The sequence below is a fragment of the Sabethes cyaneus genome, chromosome 1 (assembly GCF_943734655.1).
Source record: "Sabethes cyaneus chromosome 1, idSabCyanKW18_F2, whole genome shotgun sequence".
Lineage (NCBI taxonomy): Eukaryota > Metazoa > Arthropoda > Insecta > Diptera > Culicidae > Sabethes > Sabethes cyaneus.
In genome coordinates, this window is record NC_071353.1 from 86530752 (window position 1) to 86555435 (window position 24684).

The 24684-nt window shown below is 36.6% G+C and overlaps 1 pseudogene; it reads right to left on the minus strand.

Moving 5' to 3' along the window:
* Window positions 1–929: 929 nt before the first annotated feature.
* On the minus strand, window positions 930–16269 carry LOC128745914 (protein yellow-like; annotated as a pseudogene).
* Window positions 16270–24684: the final 8415 nt, after the last annotated feature.

Here is a 24684-nt window from a genome sequence, read left to right on the forward strand (position 1 = left end):
CGGGGTTTTCGGCGATGTTGTATTGCTGTGATGTGTAACAAGACTTTGTTGAAAACGCTCGTTTTACTGACATGCAGCACTGATCCGGCAGTCAGAAATCCGACAGCCGCTGCAATTCCGGTTATTTTTGTTTGCTGTAATCGGCAATTGATTAATTTGGACCATTTAGGATGTGATTATTTATTACCTATTTACCTATTTGAATTCTGGATGACAAACAAGCTACACGAACTGTCCGAGTTCGCTGGTCCGACGTCCGGGACGTCCGAGTCCGAGTAGTGCAGCCAGACAGTAAATAGATACAGAAGAATTAAATTTGGCAGCTCCAAGACTGTGTATATACCAAGGTGGGGAGAAAAAATATGCATGAACGGTAAATATATTTAGTCTTGTATTTAGTACCTACCTGAGTAAAAATATTTAATATTAACAGTAATAAGTTAAATAAATAAATTTGAAGTGAATAACAATCCACCCTTATTCCATTATTAATCCACACTTGCTCTGCTCTCAGTAATGCTGCTGATACGTTTGCCCAACGTTCATTCCACTCTTATTCCACATTTGCTATCAGTAAATGCTGCTGATACATTTGCGCAACGTTCATTCCACTCTTATTCCACTATTATTCCACACTGGCTCACAGCAATGCGGCTGCGTTTGCACAACGTCTGTTCGACATGTGCTGCTGATAAGTTTGCACAACATTTATTTGACTCTTATTCCACACTTACATAACAATGTGTGGATGTTGATTAGAAGCTAGAGTAAATATTGGATATGACGTTTAAACAACGGGTAGTTCAGCAAATTCGCTTGTTCAGCACCGGATGCTACTATACAACTCTTATTCCACCCCTGCTCTCTTAAGTGCTGCTGTTTTGTTCCTTGGGAAAAAGTTATAAGTTATCACTAGTTTTAAATTTATGTCAGCTACTGTCGCTGATGACCCAAATCGACTACTTCGGCTTTCGGTCCACCTTGAAATCATTCGGGTACGCCAGCTTGTACGAGTTCTTCTCACCAGCCAGATTGTTACGATTTCACCAGATCCCATCAATTAACGCCGCTCTGCTGGACCAAAGAGATAAACTGAAACTGAATTGTTGTTTTTGCCACCTCGAAAGTAGACGAATGACCACCCTTGTCTCGGCTTCCGATCAGTTTAAATGTTTTACCAGGCCAAAATCTCGCAAGATTCTTTTTCTAGTACCGGCACTGGGACTTCGAACGCCGTAAAACTAGATATTGGATGATAAAAAAAACATACGATAACCATCAGGATGAACTGGCGAAAGGGAAATCCGAAATATTCCATCCGGTCAATGGAAGTTCAAGTCCAAATAGTTCAATTGCTGACGAAAGGATTTTGAATTTGTATGAATAGTTGCTAATATTCTGGCTTTTGAACTCACACAAACTAAAAACGATGATGCAGAAACGCGACACGTCGGCCACGTAGGCAAAAGCATCGTTACACAGACCATCCTGGATGTCCACCACCAGATTCATATCCAACGAGTCCTGCCTGAATTGATCTGGTAGCAGAACGTACGTCAATAGTTTCAGTTCCGTGGAACTTTCTTGCTGATTAGTAGTGTATATCAAGTATACGTGGAACTAAATGCTTTAAGAAGTGCTGCGAGTACTTCATAGATACTTCAAAGCTATTAAGATGCTACATGAAGTTCTGAAGTAACTTTAGTTGCTAACAAGTTCTGCGTGCTGCTTTTTTGTTCATATTTCTGGTGATCAAACCAGCAGAACCTGAAACTATTGGAGATTATTTATTTTTATTTCACTTGAATAAATTTAATTCTCGCACATTTCTAATTACAAATATAAATTAGAATGTAATGCTCTTCATTATTGTGTTGTATTCAGGGTTGCCACATGCACAGATTATTCTATGTTTAACAGATATTTGAAAGAAATCGCCTGTACAGAATCTGTATACACAGAATACAGATTTTCGCCAAATTACACAGATTAAACAGATTTTTGAGCTTTTTCATGAGAGTGAAAGGGACGGAAATAGTCAGCAAAATGACTCTATCGCTTTCACCCTCATTATTTTGTATTGAACAGATTTTAGCACAGATATTTTTCCTCGCCGTACAGATTGTCAGATTTTTCCAACAAAAAACACAGAATTATATGTGGCATCCCTGGTTGTATTGTGTAGCATATGCTGTCGGTATCTCAGTACTATAGTTAATTGCCTGGTACCAAACTTTTTGTTCTATAATTAACTCGCGCTGCATAAAGCTGCTGCAAGTTTTAAAACGAACTATTACTTAACAACTCATTGGCAAAATTCACATCGCTTGTATACGACAAAGGTGACGCAGTGGATCGGTATAGTTTCACAACGCGGAACACCCGGGTTCAAACCCAACAGCAGGCAAATGCAACGAATATAGAAGTTAGGTAGAAATATAAAAATAGAACATAGAAGTGCTGCTAAATTTGTTTTTTCTTAGTTTTTGACAGTTTATTTCGAAGCTGCTTAGCGTTCTATGCAGTGGACCCAAGACAGCTTGAAAGTTCGGTTAATTACTTAAAAGTGACGCTGCTTAGCAAGTTATAGATTGATATACATATAGCTGTTTAACCCTTGTTAGACACCATTATTCGAACTCTTGGTTACTTGGGTTGTCGGTGTAGAGGTCGAAGGTCAAGCACTTTGAGAGTACAAATTTGATGCAGAATTGTTAGTGGGTCGATAACTCCGGCGTCCAAAACCCACAGTGGATCGCATTTATCGTCGTCAATTCGGTACAATGAAACCAACTTGCTACAGTCCGGATTCCCAGAATCCGATTGTGGGGTGGTGTAGAAGCTCCAGTCCGGATGCGGACTACAGGGAGTGCTGGGGTTTTTTTTATCGGTGACGGCATATAGGATAAAGTCGCAGGAACACCAGGATTCCAGCGGGGAGTAGTGATGAAGACGTGATTGATATATCGTTCCATGACGGAATATACATCCATCTGCATGACACCGAAAAGTCCTATGGCAAATCATGTAAGAAAACGTGAGAAAATGGAATGAATAATCTTTAATGAATGTTACTTATTTCGGAACCTACCTCCGCGTATTCATACATGACTCAGGACAAACCATATTTCCCACAAGAGGTTTATTGTTTCAAATTTCAGTTTTCCTCTTGTGATGTGACGACGAACAGACCGCGAAAACGCGAGCGACGCGACGACCTACACGGCAAAAAATAATGACATCATCGCAACTTAAATTTTGGTTGGAATAAACATGCTTATGGTTGAAAATAAACTTTTAGTTTGGATCAACTGATATTTAATTTGTAACAATGCGAGTTAATCAAGTTGAAATAATGTGGAAAAGTCGTTTCTTTCAACTAGATTAGTGAATTTAATTTAAACAAATTCCGATGTTAACGTAATCAAAAATTTAGTTTGGGCTTCAACCAAATTTATGGTTGTTTTAAACTAGCCACATTTGTAAACGCAAACTAAGAACACGTTTGTTTTGAACTATTTTTAAGGTTGGTATTTGCGTAACCATAAATTTAGTTTATTTATGCCAACGGTTTAGGTTGATTTAAACTAACACCTCAATTTGAATTCAGGTAACATTAACTGTATTTTGCAACCTAAATTTTGGTTGAAATAAACAAGATTATGGTTGAAAAAAGCAAACTTTTAGTTTGGATCAACTGATACTTAATTTGAAACAATGCAAGTTAATAAAGTTGAAATAATGTGGAAAAGTCGTTTCTTTCAACTAGATTAGTGAATTTAATTTAAACAAATTCCGATGTTAACGTAATCAAAAATTTAGTTTGGGCTTCAACCAAATTTATGGTTGTTTTAAACTAGCCACATTTTTCTCCGTGTACCAAAATGTTAATTTTGACAAGAACCAAAAAATTTGCTGGGAATTCCCCTTTACCGAGGACCATTTGAAAGTTGCTCTCTTCACTCCTACATGAGAAAGAGATAGCAACACACCATGCCCTTGATTTTATGTGACAAACGACAAGGTAACGTGGTGATATTGATATTGCGCTTTCCCGTGCTGGTACTTTGACAATCCACAGATGACGCCCTACGGGGTGAAGTTAATTTTGACAGGAACCAAAAAATTTGCTTGGAATTTCCCACGGGAATGACACTTCCAATACCAACCTATACAAAAAAAAAACCCGATTAATCCACCTAGCGGCGTGACCTAGCCTTTCTACTGCCACAATAATCATTATTTAATTTCTCAGGAACATCTATATAATTAACTTGACTATATTTTTAAATATCCGTTCCGTATTCCTCAAAATCCTTATTTGCCAGAAAAATTCACAACGTATTGCGTAGAATAATTATATTTTCTTTCCTTGGGTGCGTAAATCCTTTAAGCGTCATTTATGTTATTTGATGAACGCCTTATTTAGTTTTATAGTCGGTTGGCCTTAACTTTCGGGTTTCAGAGCCACATACGAAACTTGTTTCGAACTGACAATATGAAATATGTGTTCATAGCAGATTTTTTGATATTTTTTTTTTTTGAGTGGTTTTTTTAGTGATTTTTTGGGGTAGATTTTTTTGATATTTTGATATAAATACCATGCGTTCAAAAGTTAGCATCTTTGAAAAACAAGAGTTCAGAAAAATTATTATTATACTTCGCTTTTTTCTTAGCTGGCGCTCCTTCAGATAATTATTTTTGCATGAAAATCAAAACTTAAACTTCTTTTGAATGTACTTTCATGAAAAGATAGTCATTAACTTGGTCACATCGTTTTTACAATTTTAGAGGGTTAGGAAAACAAGATGAGGTCGAAAAATAGTGCAAAAACTGCGCCATAAACATGCTTGAGAATGAGAAATATGATCAATATGATTTCCAGTGCTTGTCATTTTTGATTTATTAATAAAATATGATACATGACATAAGACATCTGTCCTTTAAAATGTCACTAACGAAAACAAATCTTACAAAGTTACTACCGTGCAACGTTTACTTCCTATTTTTCATATAACATTTCTAAGCTCTAGTATCTATGGATTGAAAAGAGCATCTATTCATGCGCAAAATTTGTATGAAATTTGTATAAATTTATTTGGAAAAATCAACTCACTAGTATTTTTATCCTATACACCACTATATGTACTTATATACTTAAATTAACTGCGTTTCTCCGCTTTTTGCTTTTCTTGTACAATTGTGAGTAACAGCAAGTGAAGAAAATGACAATTGAAATCTAAAAAAGAAAAGAAAAAACTTTTCGATTGAATCCCACTATTTATTATTTATTTGCGACAGATACGTAGTTCGCCTACGACGTGCAGGCTTCATCAGTGTCTTATTTCAAAGCGTATACGTATCTGTCGCGAATAAATATTAAATAGTGGAATTTACTGCCCATGGATGCATAGTCGACGTAACGACCAGTACCATGATTGTTGAGAAAATACATTTTTATCGTGAAATAAAGCCATATAATCTTTGCTATAAACTTTTTCAAACGAATAATCTGTCTATTTAGTAGAGTTTATTAATCAAAAGAGGACTGATGGGGTTTCATGATTCATTCCTCATTTATTGTGTTTAAAAAATGCGAACGCCAGTTTATGTGAATAAACAGACTGTTTTTTGAACGATTATTCCCATAACTTGGCGTAAAGCTACAAAAACAAATAGGTTACTATGCTGATTGATTATGCAGGAAATTACGGGTATGAAATGGGGAAGGCACATGAGGAGCGTCCAATATAGCTCTAGCCATCCCAAGCCCCTACCTAGCGCCTCCACGTGATCATACCTGGTAATGCTCTATTGAGTAGCCAAGCTAGGAGGTGCGTTGCTGGGTGGTTCCCGGCTGCCTGGTCTCAAAACCGCGGTTTTGGGCAGACGGCGGAGCCACACGGCCTAGCTAACAGGTAAGCCTAATAAGTTATTTTAATTATTTTTTTCGTTTTAGTTTATGAAACTATATAGTAAAAACCTTGGCCAAAACGAGTTTTAATACTGCACATGGATACCAGAATGAAAAATTAATTTAACTATTAGAAGCATTTATGAAACCTCAAGACGCTACTCTATTCCATACGAAAGACTGCTGGTGAGATTGTTCTATTTTTACCATATATACCACATTTCATCTTAATATCATATTATTAACAGTATTATTATTGATATCATAAATGTGGAAGGCTGGATGACGGAGTGGATTGCCAACCTGAACCCTTAAGGTCTGAAGCAAATATGGCACTTCTCAATTCAAAACAAACAAATCATCACGTGGGTTAAAGTTGGTACAACGAAATTGATTATTACATGGAAGGATCCTAATGCTGGAAGGCGACTCTTATAACCCCGGAATGCGCACAAGTGCCTCTGCTTGTGGGTCCGCCCAATCCCTTTTGGCCCTTCTGTAACATTAGTGTGAAATTCATTTGATAATCAAATTTGGATCTACTGTAATTCTACCCACTTACATTGGCAAGTCCTTGAAATGATGGTGGCTTTCCCCTACTACTACTACTACTACTACTACTACTACTACTGATTGATTATGCAGGAAATTACGTCAACCATTAACATTACGTGAAACCAATAGGGCTTTTGCCTATGTGTAAATGTATTAGTGATCTGGGGGGCACACATGGCCTTACAGCCAGGCAAAAATGAATGGGAAAGGTGTTGAATAAGATTTATTTTAATTTTTTTTAAATAAGTATTTCGTTTAAGATACTCAGAAACAGCATAGCGATAAGTTTGAATGATGTACAATGTTTTGGTTTACTTTAGAAAAGTTTTGGAAAGGTCTTGCTTCCTGTCAAATGTACTAAAAGTATTTTTTAACCTATACTTTACCTAAAAACGTTATCTAATTTGATATCGCTAAGCATCTAACCAATTTTTATGCATGAAAATCATATACATAAGTCCTTAAGCTTGCAAAATGTTGAAGGTATAAACAATTTAATAATTACTATCAAAGATTGAAGGCGGATTTAATGGCATTTTTCTAAAGTACTATATTTAAATATAGGTAATGTCAGCAGAATAGTTAGGTAATGTTTAACTACTCTTGTAGACTAGACGTTTTCAAAGATTTAAGATTTAATAAGAGGTCTATACATTATCAAAACAGTTCAAACCTTGGTTCAAACTTCATATTGCAATTGCCTTGACAATATTCAGATTGGAAGCAGCAAGTTTACATGTTGCAGCAATAACTTTTTCACTGCAACTTTTCAGTAGTTAGAGTATGTTAGATTCTAAGTATTATAAGAAATATTATAAAAATTGGTCGATGATCCCCACGAACACCGCGTCTATATATCGCTCAAGTTTTACGAAGTAAAATGCCTTTTTTTATATTCTGGCTTAAAAATTTATCCAATTAAACATAAACAATATTCATTTACTCACTTTTCGTACATAAAAAATGGTAAAAAGCAGTGAGAAATGCAGCTAAACACTTTTTTATTCAATGTTTACATTTTAACTTGAGCTGGCCTAATGCAATGAGTGCCCCCCAGAAGTCACATTAGTGTTAGTGTAAAAAGCCCTATAGCAGAGTAACTCAATTTTCCTAAATTTCTCGAATATTTTCGAACAAACATATGTTGTTTGAGTATTGGGCATGTGAACAACATAGTTAAGAGTGCGTAGGACCGAAAAAGAACATTTTGGTCATTTTGGCTTTTACGTCAACTATGTATCCATGGGCAGTTTAGTAGGTAAATTTTTTTTTCTTTTATTTCAGAGTTCGTATTCCACTAAGAGGCTTCAAAAACTTCAGACTGTTGACATGTTTCTCACTTTTCTTGAATTTCATTGCAAATTGTCATCACATACATACATACATACATACATACATGACACATTCCGCGGGCCGGTATACCAATCAGACATTTTATAAAAGTTGCTTTTAGCATAGTTGAATATTTTTCCATGTTTGGGCAATGTTTGAACCTTTAAAAACTGCCATAATTGGTATTCTAGCATTTTCGGAAGTTATATAAAACGTGCATCAAAAATAGATGAAATTTACAAGAAATAAATGATTTTTCGTGATATTTTTAAAAATGTTGCTACAGTGCGCTAAAACATTTAATAATATCACTTGTTTTCGACCAACATACAAAGAAATATATGCTGAATCCATTCCAAAAATAGTTTGGATGTAATTTTGCAGTTATTTTGTATTTCAAGTGGATTGAATAGGACCATTTTTTGCGTTGTAACGTCACGAAAAAGGTGTACTTTTTCGCTTTCGCAGAAAAGTACAAATTCGAAAAATCTGATAATCCGTATTCTCTTTGTACTCAAAAATACCTTTAAAACGGTGCCTAAAGAATGATGATAAGTTAAGTAGAACATAAGTTACAACTGATTGAAGCTCGCGTTGTAACGTCACGGCGGTCAGCCGGACGGATTCAAAACAAGTGAGACATAAGTAATAGCATCGAAACCTTAAGATATAGCATAATAGTTGCTTCAGAAAAGTTTCTTCATTTTAAAAGTACTTTCTAGTGATGAAAAAATATTTGGACATTAGGGTGTCCCTAAGCAGATACAAAAATTATTTTCTCTATTTCAAGTCAGAAATGATTGCTGTCTATAGAAAACTTGTAGAGAAACTAATTTCAACAAATTTCGTTGAATGCTGAAGGTTTCTATTTCTTACATGAAAAAAGTTATAAAGCCAAACTCTTAGGGACACCCTTAAAAATAGTTTTTTTCGATCTATCTCTTTAATAACACTTCGTACGCCTTTTAGATATTCTAAGAAATTGGTAATCGAATTAAATTACACATTTTTGTCGAAAATAGTAGAGATCTATCTTTTTCCTTTTAGGAGCTATCCCTTGTTTCTTTTATTTCTACATGTTCACCTATGGTTGCCTTCATAATAACTTTTTTTAGATTTTCCACAGTGTTTTACCCTAAGTTGTACATGGTGGAATACAACATAAATTGACTCACAAAAAACAAGTGAGTTTAGCTGCTCATAGCTGCTCTTCCCCGAGATACACCCCCTTGAAGAGTACATGTAAAAATAAAAAGAAACAGTGACAGCTTCTAAAGGGAAAAAGATAGAGGTCTACCATTTTCGACAAAAATGGGCAATTTAATTAGATCATCAATTTTTTAAAACATTTGCAAGGCATACGAAGCGTTATTAAAGCGCTAGATAAAAAAACTATTTTTAAGGGTGTCCCTAAGAGTTTTTCTCTATCACCCCAATTCTGTATTTAGAACGGGTTTATGTTTCGTTCGAAACTGACATTTCGTTCAAAAAAACAGCGGCTCGAACGAAAGATCTTCATATAAGAAACAATATTTGCAACAATATTTGCCAAGTCGATCGAAATATTTCAACTCGTTCGAAACACAGAATATGGGTGTATAACTTTTCATGTAAGAAATAGAAATCTTCAGTATTCAACAAAGTTTCTTAAAATTAGTTTTACTAAAAATTTTCTGTGGACAGCAATTATTTCTGACTTAAAATAAAGAAAATATTTTTTGTATCTGCTTGAGGACACCCTAATGTCCGAATATTTTTTCACCACTAGAAAGTGCATTTTAAATGAAGAAACTTTCCAGAAGCAACTATTATGCTATGTTTTATGGTTTCGATGATATTACTTATGTCTCACTTTCTTAGAATTACTCCCACTACGCGACGTAATTTGTGAACAACCCCAAAATTACGTAGTCAAAATAGTGAAAGACATACTAACAACACGTCTTTGGATTATCTGTTATATACAGAAGGCAGCAACAGGGATAATTGACGAATATTAACTGAACAGATTTTTCGTGACGTTACAACGGAGCTACGACCCTCTCTGAAGCTGAAGCTGAAGCTGAAGCACAAATACTGTGCAAAGAAGAGTCAAAACGTTGTAACGTCACGGCGGAATGTGTCACATACATACATACATACATACATACATACATACATACATACATACATACATTGCACACATTGAATACAATCAACATTTGATTGATATGTTTTGATTTCACACGTTTTAACGGTTTAATATACGGTGCTTAAATGTTAAAGTTTGAATAACTTTTGAATGAACCGTCCGATTTTCAATAACTCGGTTTCGTTTGATAGATCTCAGCAGTAATTTTCAAATAATAATAAAATGTGTGATGTTTTTCATTGAATTAATTCTTAAATGTTACAAAAATAGGTTTTAAATACTATTTTTTCACATTTCTTTATGTAACTTTCAAACTACAAGTCCAATCGTCATGAAATTGGGAAGTTAAGGGTTTGTAAGGCTCCTCTTTCATATGCAATCAATTTTGTTCAAATCGGTTAAGGGATCTATGAGATAATGAAGTCCCATATTTTTCGTATTTTTATACATAACTTTTGAACTAAAAGTCCGATCAGTATATGAAATTCAATAGCGACCAATGGGACACCTAGACCTTTCATTTGACACTAAGAACATTAAAATCGGTCCAGCCATCTCCGAGAAAAGTTAGTGAGATTGAAAGCGTTACATACACACACACACACACACACACACACACACACACACACACACACACACACACACACACACACACACACACACACACACACACACACATACATACACACACAGAAAATGCTCAGTTTTCGAAACTGAGTCGAATGGTATATAACATTCGGCCCGCAGGACCTTCTTTCCATTTTCGGTTTTCCAAGTGATTTCTATACCTTTATATTATATATTTATATAGTAGAAAGGCAAAACGTAGCCAACATAGAGCGGGCCCAAGCTGACAGCTTCATAGATGGGCTCAAGCTGACAACCGAGTCGGATGTATAAATTGTTAAATTTTGTTAGTTTTAGTTCGATTTTAGTCAAGGTCTTAGCATCACATAGCCAATTTCAGGCAGACAATTAATGCGAAATACATGAAACTGTGAAAATGGTTAGATAAATTCGTTTTGTGAAATCGCTTTGCGTTTGCCGCCTTTTTCATGTGAGCAACGAAAATGTGACGTCATATCAGCCCCCTGGAATTCCCCTTTACCGAGGACCATTTGAAAGTTGTTCTCTTCACTCCTACATGACAAAGAGATAGCAACACACCATGCCCTTGATGACACCACGGGAAAGCTATATCAATATCACCAATGCTGTTGGTTCGTAAAATGGTCTCAATTACAGACGGTAGATAATCTACAGCTAGGACCACCCTATTGGCAAGCAACCATGTTTTGGGTGCCAACATGATACCGTGAGCAGAAATGAGATAGCACTTCGTCGCTACGTTTCACACGACAGCCTCGACAGTGTTTTGGGCCCGCTGTCAAATTTTGAGCCCGGGACATTCAGTCGCTGTCACTTACTGCAGCTCGATACACAGATGTCAATAGGGTGGCTAGGACAGGACGTGCCAAGTGTCAACCGCGGCGTTGACCCAAAATTGACCCAATTTCTGATTGGCTAAAAGCGAAGAGCAACCGTTGACTGGAAAATATCCCTTTAAGCACGGAGGGTTTTAGTTACGATATTTTTGGCTTTTGGATCAATATATCTTTTTTTATCTCTCGAGATACCAAAACCGGTGTATTCTACACATTGCAATAAATGTTTGCTAAATGTAGCAACCTACACAATTGTGTGGGTTCGGCCTTATCTTATACCATTGCACTATGGACAAAAATGAGCCGAAAAAACGGACGCAATTAAGATATGGCCTGCCGGCTGATAAAATGTAGGTGATTTTATGTAAATTTTTTCGGAGAATCGCATGGTGCCCACCGCTTTCCTTTTTGTCATCGGGAAGTGCCCCATTTTGCTCAGTTTCCCCTATTTTTAACATTTTTAACCCTCTTTGGACTATACCAAGCCAGGCTTTGAAAAAACAAAACATGAAAACCTAATTATTTTGTGTAAAGAAGTCCACAGAATTGAATAGGATTGACCCCGTTTAGTTTAGAGCGAGATCTTCGCTTCGAGGCTCATAGACCTCAGCTTCTGAAGCAGCGGAACGGTCGTTACGTAGCCATGGAAATACACGCAACTTTTTGCAAGTTAAGTTTTTACTAACCTTAATACAACAGATATACCGGAACGTCCAGATTGGCTTAAAAACATTCAAATGTTGATCCAAGAATTTGTCTTAGAAAATCCCGTAGTTGAATACATCATTTGGCACACTTCTTTTTTATTTTACAATTTATAATTGACCAGTTTTAGGTTCCGGTAGTAGTCTAAACGGAAGTTCCGTAGTGTGCCCAGATAACACAAAATCGTAATAGAAAGTTCATAATAAATCGTTTTCATGTCAATTTCACATTGGAATTGTATAATAATTAGAGTATGTCGAATCGAAGTGAACAATAAGTTGTTTTGCAGTCGTGCGTGCCTTCATATACAATTCATGACTGTGAATTATAAAGCAGTATAGTATAGTATAGTATAGTATCCATGGAGCATGAACGAATGCTCTACAGTATAATGTATTCATTCTTACTGACTCAAAATGAGATGGCAGCAGCAGATTTCGTTTTATTTCATCTGTTACTTATGACGTGGAAAAATAATCCCACTGCGATTTGGAATATCCCCGGGAAAATGGATCCAAAATTTGCTAATATATTTTTTCGTTGAAAGTCAATCTAAGGTGGTTCTTTGAAGACAAGTTGTATAAAAATCGATCAAAAAATAGTAAAGATAGAGCCAAAAGTGTAACGGCAAGCAGGCTTGTTATTTCCTCACTCATTGTGCAAAAAGTGCAGCTTTTTTTGTTCCACACAATGAGCAGAACTGCTTTCAGAAATGAGAAGTAAATCCACACAATGAGAAACAGACTAAACACAATGAGAAAAACTGACGTGCAGAAAAATTTCTTAATGCGCTCTTTAAATGAGCAACTTTCGGTTTTGCTCCCGGTCCTCTCGGTAGCTACAGCAGTAAACCTGGAAACAAAACAACCGGTGCGCGTACAGCAGCTATAGACTCAGAGGCGTCAAGACAATCAAAAGTCGTTATATTTTGAATCTTAGCGGAGAATTGCCTTTGTTTATAATGGGACTTTCCTGTTGGTACGCGACAAGAAGCATATGTATGGGAATTCAAATGTTGCCATATCTAAATAACATTTTTCGCACTGTTGCCGTTGTGACATGCCTAACCATATGATGCAGTTGCGTTCACGGGCAGCCAAACTCAACTGAATATACTAAATGTAAGAATCATGATTCAACTGCATTAATGGATTAATATTTTTCTGATGGCAATGACCGCTACTAACAATCGTCGTTTTTTCTCAACGCACTACCCATGTTAAAACTACCCGTAGTTGTCATACGTCAGCGCATCGCATCAACTTATTCAAAGTGTATTAACATTCTCCTCAATGAGTACCACAGTGTGCGGTTGCTCATACAACTGCGTTCAGCAAGAAAGAGCACAGTTAAAACGAAACGGAGTAGAATAAATCGCGTTGAAGACTGAGCACAGTTTGAATTTTTCTCTTCTCTTTTTTTCTTCTGAGGAGGTGCCATCCCTGCTCAACATGGTATCATTTCCTTATGCAGCCAATGCACATAAACACGATTTGTTTGTACTGGTTTAGTATATTTAATCATTTTCACAATCTGTTTCCCAACGATTACGATAGAAATTCGAATAATAATATGTAAAGCCATTCTAATTTTCATCATTTGTTGGATGGATTTAATGAATACTCCAAAAGTTTTTGTGCTGATTTGACTAAAACACACTTACCTTCCGATCCGTGAACTTTGAAATCACTGAGAAGCGACTATTAAAGCATATTATTGAAATTACGCAACTCACTTTATTTCTAAAATTCGCCGTACCGTTTTAAAATCCGTCCACCAAAATTTTTCATCGTCCGAACTACCCAGTAAACCATTTGGTTTGATTATCTCGATTGCAACTGAGGTATACGAAATCATATCTGAACGAAAAAGTTATATTTCACGCCATATAGGAACATATATGTACCAAAGTGGAGGCGATATACGTGCGAAAATTTTGACAACTATTTGTAATTCTATTTTGCGCAGTTTTTATAACACGCAACTAAATACTACTGAATATGTGATACAGATATAATCAAATATTGCAATTGTCTATCCTGCTTTATAATTCACAGTCATGAATTGTATATGAAGACACTCACGACTGCAAAACAACTTATTGTTCACTTCGATTTGACATACTCTAATTATTATACAACTCCAATATGAAATTGACATGAAAACGATTTAATGTGACCTTTCTATTATACGATTTTGTGTTATCTGGGTAAAAATCACAACACGTTTACGAAGCTAACGCGCATGTATTTGTGTAGAACGGCACGACAAATGTTATTCTACAAAATTTCTGCAGGTCAGGTAAGTTTTCCTGGCTGTATAATAACGATAATGCCTTGCGTGAGTTATTTTTATTTATGAATGACGGAAACTAAAACGATTAGTCGACATTGTCTTCTTCGTCGCACGAAAAACGTAGGAAATTGGGCTGGTAGGACTTCTTTAATGATAAAAAGCATTTAAATAGATCTCAGCTCACTTTGATTGATCGCGTATGATATACAACAAACTAAAATATTAGAGAATAACTAGTTTTGCACTGTGTGTCATAAAATATTTTTTGCTAATGCATATGCTAATATTTTTAATAATTTTTGTTGGATAGGACGGGAATAGGCAATTATGACGATGTAGCAACATACCCTATATGTTCTTATATGGCGGGAAATATAACTTTTTCGTTCTGATATGATTTCGTATATCTCAGTTGCAATCGAGATATACAAACCAAATGGTTTACTGGGAACTGGTTCTTCCCTGCGATAGCCAGCAACGCACGTAATGTAGTTTGCCTCGTTACCGGAGCAAACACTTTCAGATAGTCGATACCATATAACTGCGTGTAGCTCTGTGCTACGATGCGAGCTTTGTGTTTCACTACCTTGCCCGTTTCGTCACGTTTCAGTTTAAATACCCATTTAGACCCAATCACTTTTTTACCGATGGGTAAATTCACAAGTTCCCATGTACCGTTAATTTCATCCCAGATAACACAAAATCTTAATAGAAAGTTCACATTAAATCGTTTTCATGTCAATTTCATATTGGAGTTCTATAATGATTAGAGTATGTCAAATTGAAGTGAACAATAAGTTGTTTTGCAGTCGTGCGTGTCTTCATATACAATTCATGACTGTGAATTATAAAGCAGGATAGACAATTGCAATATTTGATTATATCTATATCATATATTCAGGAGTATTTAGTTGCGTGTTATAAAAACTGCGCAAAATAGAATTACAAATAGTTGTCAAAATTTTCGCACGTATATCGCCTCCACTTTGGTACATATATACTCTTATATGGCGTGAAATATAACTTTTTCGTTCAGATATGATTTCGTATACCTCAGTTGCAATCGAGATATACAAACCAAATGGTTTACTGGGATGGGCCTTCATCTCGTCTTCCATAGCACTTTTCCACTCTGGCAAAACTAATGCTTGTCGGTAATCATTCGGTTCTTCTTCATGACACGTAAGTTCAACAACATAATCATCAAAACGTTTCGGTAGAACTCCGCGGGTTTGTCGATCAGATCTTCTCAAACACGGTCGGTCATTATTTGGAATTTCTTCTTCGCTTCCACTGAAACCCAAAAAATCACTCTCGTTTGTACTAGCGTCTTCGTACACCGACTCTTCCTCGCGTTCATTAATCACATTCTCATCCACTTCTTCGTTTTGGGGATTTATCACTATTTCAGGCTCGTTATCAACGGTACTCGTTTGCTCATCAGGAACCATTTGTTGCTTCTATCCGTGAGAATTCATCTGCTCCGATCCATTATCCAGTTCGATGAAACTGCATCGCGACTAACAACAATCCGGTCTGTTTCTACATCAAGAAAACGATAACCTTTATGATGATCCGAATAACCAACGAACACAAGCTTCTTCGCCTTAGGGTCGAACTTCTTTCTTTTGATATCCGGAATATGAACATAAGCATAAAACAGTTTCTCCCCAATACCGCTTTGGTAATTTCGCGTCCAAGAGCATACAGTTAGTCATTTCTTGGAGAGAACGATTCCCCATTTTGTTGTGGAGAGTAGGGAACTGTCAACTGCATTTCGATACCTTCCGCCTTGTAGAAGTTCTGTAAATCTTTTCCGGTGTACTCACCTCCACCGTCTGATCTAATGGCTCAAGGCTTTCGACCAAACATATTCTCAGTCCACCGTACATACTCGCGAATCTTGCTTGCGGCTTCGTCCTTCGATTTCAAAAGGAATACCACACAGAATCGGCTAAAATCGTCTATGAAGGTCATTAGATATTTATTACCGCTCGGTGTCTGATGTTCCATTGGACCACACAGATCGCTGTGGATCAGATTCAATACTCGCTTCGACTTTCGCACGGTCACCGGAGGAAATGGGCTTCGAGCCAACTTTCCTTACAGACAACACTCGCAAACTACTTGTTGCCCACAGTCTTTAATCACGAATCCATTCGCTAAATCCTTAGATTTAATTTCTCCTGTTGCATGCACATCTCGATGACCAAATCTTCTGTGCCAGGTATGTTGGCACAATTCGTTGTGATTTGCGGCTTTTACCTCGTTACAGTGTTCTGCTAGTTTCAACTTATACTGATTACCCACCGTTTCACCTATCGCAATCACAACACCATCTGCTGCTCGGATCTCACAACAATCAACCTTGAAAACTACAGCGAAGCCCTTTAGTGCTAACTTTCTAACTGAAATTAGTCCACCTTCTAGCGACGGTACGTATAAAACATTTTCCAGTCTGATTGCGATCCGATTGCCTCCACCATTTACGCCGAATAAAACTCCACTGCCACATCCAGCCAATTTTGTAACAGTACCGTTAGCAAGTGTCACCTCGACAATGACATCGCTTCGAAACTCGTTGAAAAACTCACGGTCACTTGTCATGTGACAGGTACAGCCGCTATCTATCGTCCAAGCACCAGGAATTGCTCCTCCTGCGACAAAACATATAGCACCTTGAACTGTACTCACGCAATTCGACGGTACTTCCATCGGTTTCGGTTCCGCTTGGACCTGATGCACTTGCTGTCCACTAGGCTTCGGAGAGGGTTAATTTACACTTTCCTGCTTTTTACAGCAAGAAACTTACGGCAGTTCCTTCTTATGTGGCCCGGGAAGCAGAAAAAACATTTTCGTTTATCATTTTTCGGTTTAGTCTCGCTAAATAATGCTCGCTCCTCCTTTACACCGATTCCCGGCTGATTTGCCCGCTTTTGAGTTTCGTCTCGCAATCGGGTAACGATCAAATCCATTGTCAAGAGCTCCTGCGGTCGGTTTTCCAAAGAAGTGACAAAGTTGTCAAATGATGGTGGCAAACTGCGCAACACCATTATAATTCTTAGTAACTCGCTCAATTCAACTCCAACATTGTCCAATCTCTCGAAGAGGCTTTCAGTGTCCTCGATGTGTTTTTCGACATCACCGTTCTCGCTCAATTCCATAGTGCAAAGCTGTTTCAGCAGCATCGCCTGATTACTGATACCCAGATAACACAAAATCGTAATAGAAAGTTCATAATAAATCGTTTTCATGTCAATTTCACATTGGAATTGTATAATAATTAGAGTATGTCGAATCGAAGTGAACAATAAGTTGTTTTGCAGTCGTGCGTGCCTTCATATACAATTCATGACTGTGAATTATAAAGCAGTATAGACGATTGCAATATTTGATTATATCTTAATCATATATTCAGGAGTATTTAGTTGCGTGTTATAAAAACTACGCAAAAAAGAATTACAAATAATTTTCAAAGCTTTCGCACGTATATCGCCTCCACTTTGGTACATATATGTTCTTATATGGCGTGAAATATAACTTTTTCGTTCAGATATGATTTCGTATATCTCAGTTGCAATCGAGATATATAAACCAAATGGTTTACTGGGTAGTTGCCTTCTCGTGGTATGTTTTGAGGTTATGCCACATTTCTTTAGCTGACGTCGCTCGCTTTACAAATCTTAGCTGATTATCCTCTACGAACAATGCGACCATTGTACGGCCTTTCCGATCATCTTTCTGCCATTGGGGATACGCCTCATCAAGGTCTTCCGGTTTTGGCATCTCAATTATGTGCCAAACCTCCTCCACCTCCAACATCGTCTGCATACGGTATTTCCACGAAACATAATTATTTCCGTTCAGTTTCGTAAAAGAAATCTTCACATGATCCGCCATCTTTTCTCGTTCACTTCAGCACAACTAATCTTCGGAAAATAAAAAACGCGATATTTCCGGAAAAAGTCTTTCCACACAAAATGTCCACGTTTCCCGACACTGGGCACATAACCTGACGACAGGGCGCGACGGAAAGAGCACGGGAAAGTGACTATTCAGACCAAAAGACTAAACGCGTTATGCTCGAGAAAAGGAACCATTTTTATTACGCTTCCATTCGTCAACAGAAAAAAGAAGTATGAATATAAACCAATTTGCATATAATAAACGAGGTGACGCAGTTATATTTGTATCGTTCACGCAGAAAAATGGTGATAGTTTGAAACAACAATCCCCTGTTGTGAAGTTCAACTTGTATCATATTTTTGAATCAAAAAAATATTGTTTAAACTGAATTCGTACTTCTTTTATTTATTTTTATTGGTCGGCCATCAGCGCATCAAGAGGCTATATAGGCCGTTGATTCTCTTACTTCTACTAGATCGTTTATAAACCCAAAAGTACTTATTTTTGATTCTACAATTTTTTCTTTGATAGAAACTAGCAATCATTTGAAATAACAAACATTATTGTTGAACTAAAAAGTCAAACAGTTAGAATCAAAAAAAGATCTGGGTTAGCCTTCAGTCAACAATATTTTTTGTTGAATTTATACAGAATTTTTTTGCATTTACAATTTTTTCTGCGTGTTGTATTAGTGTATCAGGGACACCCCATCGACATCTCTATATCGAACTGCAGTAAACGTCAGCGACAGCATGTCCTGGGCTCAAAATTTGACAGCGGGCCCAAATCAGACTGCTGGCAGTTGAGTGAAACGCAGTGCTGACATGCTATCTCATTTTCGCTCACACGAGATGTTGGCAGCGAAAACATGGTTGCCTGCCAATAGGGTGATCAGGGACAAGCCGGTGGTTATTCTACTTCCACAGATCGGACTCGCTCGTCTGAAGTGCTTTTCGTATCGCCTTTTCCTTCATTCCGGAACGGATAAATCTCAGTAAATTGGATGCGTAAAATACAAGCAGTGCCAGTAATAATAATCGGGAATTTTGATGGGATCAGTAGTCCATATTACCGCGTAGATGCTGATCGGAAAACGTAAGCTGGTCGCTAATGACGGTATGCGAGCTTTTCTGTTTTTCGGCTTTGGATTTTGTATTGAAGTAAGTATTCTGTTTACTTATTTTATTCACAAATTTTGTAATAAAATGTTTTTTTTTCTCCAGGTCTACGCATGATCTATGAGATATCAGGCGGACAAAAATCAGATAACTGACTTTCACTAATCCGCTTAATTAAATTTTCTATTGATAGCAAATACTTCAATTAAGAAAAACCCAAAATAGAAAGTCTGTAGTCGATGTTGTTTCTGAGATAGAGGCTGTCAAAGTTGAAAAACGATATGACATATACGCTTTTTGCCATTCAAACACGTTTACTTTCAAATCAATTTTTAAACACTATTTCCAAAATTAAATCTTATGTATTATATGTCATTAGAAAGGTAATGAAATGAGCTTTCCGGAAAATAGATTGTTTAGACGGCTAGAGGAGAAATTATAATAATAAAAAGCATGAGAAGCAGGAAAATATAAAAAAATAAGAGAATTTTCTGCTTTCTTAGTCGAGAACTTTTTTTCTCCAGATATCTCCAGGTTAATTTCTCCTTCTGGGTTAAGTCTCAGGTATATACTATCAACTTATGAAAGAATTACGTGCCACCATGCGCCACTCTGCGAAATATAGTGTTTTGAAAATTTCTAGTTACCATGAGAGATTTCAAGATTAAATATATTTCCAGTGAATAACACACACACACACACACACACACACACACACACACACACACACACACACACACACACACACACACACACACACACACACACACACACACACACACACACACACACACACACACACACACACACACAAGCGCTAACACGGCTAACTGCTCAACGTGAAATTATGTCAACAGAAGAAGCATTTAGTATAATCACCCAGATAACACAAAATCGTAATAGAAAGTTCACATTAAATCGTTTTCATGTCAATTTCATATTGGAGTTCTATAATGATTAGAGTATGTCAAATTGAAGTGAACAATAAGTTGTTTTGCAGTCGTGCGTGTCTTCATATACAATTCATGACTGTGAATTATAAAGCAGGATAGACAATTGCAATATTTGATTATATCTATATCATATATTCAGGAGTATTTAGTTGCGTGTTATAAAAACTGCGCAAAATAGAATCACAAATAGTTGTCAAAATTTTCGCACGTATATCGCCTCCACTTTGGTGCATATATGCTCTTATATGGCGTGAAATATAACTTTATCGTTCAGATATGATTTCGTATACCTCAGTTGCAATCGAGTAAACCAAATGGTTTACTGGGCATATTTAGAAACTGGGTTAAACAGATTTCAATATGAAATAATAAATAGGGAGTCACCATCGAGATTTCCTCCATACAACGTTAATGGAACTAAATGAAGAAAACATGCGCCCCTCCTGTTAAGTTCATCGAAGAAATGTCTTCGAAAATTTTAAATTGCAATCCATATTGAGTAGGCTGAATTTTTAGACCTATGGCCTATTTCAAGATATGTTCTAGATCTGCTGAACTTATGGACCAATATCGGTAAATCTTACAAAGCTTATATGGGACGAATGAATAACTTAACTGGCCTGATAAACTCCATTAAGTTAAAATATTGTTAAGAATAGGGGAAAATCAGCAATACTTTCCGATGACAATTAAGGAAGGGGTGGACACCATGAGATTTGCCGGAAAATTTTACATAAGGTCAGTTATATTTGATCAATTGCCAGGCAGTTTCTGAATTTCGTTCGTTTTAGGCTAGGTTTTCCCGTAGTGCTAATAAAGCCATTTTCAAAATTACTTCGAAGTTTCGAATAATTTCAGAAGTGAAATACCATAATAATTTTATTAATTTATTATTATTTAAAATTTATTTATTAATTTTATTAATAATTTACCATAATAATATTGCACAAATAAATAGCACAATTAAATAATAGAACTATAAAAATTGGTACGAAATTATTACTTTTATTTAAATACATATAAAAGTATCCAGAACCTCAAAATTTATTATGTTGATTCTATGTTGAAAATGCACCTTTTTCATTAAAATACATTATTTAGTCATACAAATGTCTGACAGCTTCAGGTAAACGTATTTAAACATACTTTTACTAATAATTCAGATAGAATAACGCATGCCCCGGATATTCAAAACACCATATCTCCCGAACTACCAATATTGTCTTTTCTAGTTAAGTGATTCTTATGTAGAATTTGTCTGGGGAATATTTTGAGCATATTTAATTGAAAATAAAATTGGGGGGGTTTTGAGATATTCGCATTTTTGGTTTTAAATTGCAAAAAAATGTATGATCTTGACAAATTAGATAAAAGCTGATAACATCACTCGATTGCGCGGTCAAAAACCCATAGAAAAAGTATATTGGCATGTCTTCACATCAAACTGTTGCAGAAATATTTAAGCCCGAAAAATGACTTTTTTTGAAAATCTGTAAAAAAGTAAGCAGCGCCGCTGCTAGGGAAATTGATCAATCGTCGTATAACTTCGGGAAATTGGTTGTGGAGTCGGAATGAACAATTATGTCAACTTTGGTTGAAATCGCTGATGGTCGAATCCAAACGTTTGAGATGGAATGACCCATATTAGTTTTTCACATATGGCAAAGGTAAACAGTTAAACCCTTTTCAAAATATGTTCGTGAAATGTTTGCAAATGTACTCTAACAACATATTTTAATCATATCAACTAGAAAAACGTCAAAAATCCTAGGAAAAATTCGAAAATATTTTTGTCCGTCTGCTTGTATGGAAATCCCCCATAGTGCGCCCGTAGCAACAAGGCGGTGAATACATTCAAGAATGTAACTCTGGATCAGCTGCTATTGACTCCCGTCTCTCTGAGCATGCTGATCAGAACGAACTGCTGCAATGCCATAGCCGGAAGGAGTAAATCTGCTCGAAAAATTCTACACCGCTTTGATGCCATACTCAACTTAGAGTGACTATATACAGAGTGGCGACAATGTCAAAATTGGAATGATAATTATCTGTCAGTGTCATTCCAATCGAGCAGACGACCTATCCAACGCGCATGCAGGAAAGAGAAAGAAAAACCTTGGAAAACCCGCATTGCATACATTTGGGATGACTTGTCGCCACTCTGTATATAGTCACTCTAACTCAACTATAGGGGAGTGTCGTCGTGGTTGGGCCACGTTTTAGAATTCGCCCATAACTTTCGTTTCAAAAGGAATTTTGGAAATCTAAATAAATCGTGGCAAAGGTCTAAGAATAAGGTATATTTCCGGAAAGTTTTGAACTGATTGCTTGAAAAATAAAAAAGTTAGAGGCATTTACGTGAAGATAAAAAATGTTGTCATAGTCGGGCCATGTTGTACAGCTTGGGCCACCGCAAAAAACCTATGACATACGTATTGAAATTCTATACAGAGGCATGAAAAGAATGAATTCCGTGAACAACGGCTCATATATGCACAAATACCCTATTTTTAATTGCATTTTTGCGAAATTTTGGCGATCTTGTAAAATCAGTATTGCAGATATTGCCTTTTCCGAATTGTACAACTACAATGAAATAACAACAAAAATCTAAGTATTTATCGTATTAATTTTGCTTTATTTCATCACATTTTACGTGACTGACATTCTCTGGCGATTATTGCGCTTCTGCGCTTTAAATTATGGTGGCCCAACCATGACTACTCAAGTGACCCGACCTGTACAAATAGCGCTTTTCTAGTATTTCACCTTAGCCTTCCCAAACACCTTACTGGAGGGGATTTTTCTATAGTCTACGTGTGCAGCACAACACACTTCATACATTTTCAAAATTTATCTCGATAATTGCATTTCATGAATCATTTCCTGAAGAAAAGTTCATTGCGCGTGGAAAACTTTTTTTTGGATGATTTAGTCACTGAATTCAGTACGGGTGTTTTGAATACACGATTGAAACTCACAATATTGTGAAAAGTTAGCTATCACAGTAAGAAGTTTTGCAATGATTGTATCATAGATATCATGAGTTATTAAAACTGTAAAGTCGTGATGGCCCGACCATAACAGTGGCCCGACGATAACGACAATACCCTACGTGCTAGCCAAGGGATTTCCAACAGCAATGATTACTACGCACCTTCGAAAAAAGTTACTTTTGATTACTTTACTGATTACCTCTGATTACCAGTAATCAATCTCTTGTGATTACTATAAATTAATCTTGATTACCAATGATTACTTAAGATTATCATTGATTACCCTACGGATTACCATTGATTACCTAATTAATTCGTAAATGATTACAAAAGTAATCTCTGATTACTACGCACTTTTACGCCTTACTAGAAACCCCTAGGTGCTAGCATATCAGATCGTGATGATGTCAGCCAGGGTTGCCACATGCACAGATTATTCTGTGTTTAACAGATATTTGAAAGAAATCACCTGTACAGAATCTGTATGCATAGAATACAGATTTTCACCAAATTACACAGATTAAACAGATTTTTGAGCTTTTACATGAGAGTGAAAGAGACGGAAATAGTCAGTAAAATGACTCTCTATCTCTTTCACTCTCATTGTTTTGCATTGGACAGATTTTTGCACAGATATTTTTCCTTGTCGTACAATTCGAGTTGAACCGTTGAACAGAGCGGATGCGTTTACAAGTGACCGGCGCGAATAAGTTGCTACGTGATCGGTAGATAAGTGCAGTGATCGAGTTTTGTGAAATTTGCTGATAAAGCTCAGCTAAAGTGATTAAGGAAAAGGTAAAAAGTGCTGGGAAAAGTGCAGAAGCAGTGGTGATACGCTGTCGATTGCAGCGGGGAAGTGTAATTTGCCGATACGTGAAGTGTTTGGGAACGGCATCAGGCTGATTAATCGCTGATAGCTGGTTGGTGTTGGGTATAGTGCGGTTGCGAAAGGGAGAATAAAGTGCGGGGATACAAAAGTTGTTTAAATAAATCTGAGTGATAAAATTGAAAAGGGAGTGTAGAAGTGGCTTTGTACTGCATTTCTTTTATAGCGAAATCAATAAAAAGCGCGAAAAAAAAAAGCGTTGAAGGAAAAAAGCAAAGCAAATGGTGAAAGTGTAAGTTAGTGGTAGTGAGAAGTAAGACCAAAAGAGCGCGAGAGAGGAAGTGTCTATCGTTTGGCGTCGCAACAGCGGAGCAACGAGCAGAAAGAAAACGGAGCGCGAGAGAACAGATTCCGCACGAGCAACTATACTGACTGGTCGCACATAGAACCCGAACTTGTGTACGGGTATAGGTGCTATGTGAAAAAAATTTTCTATTGCAAGTACGTA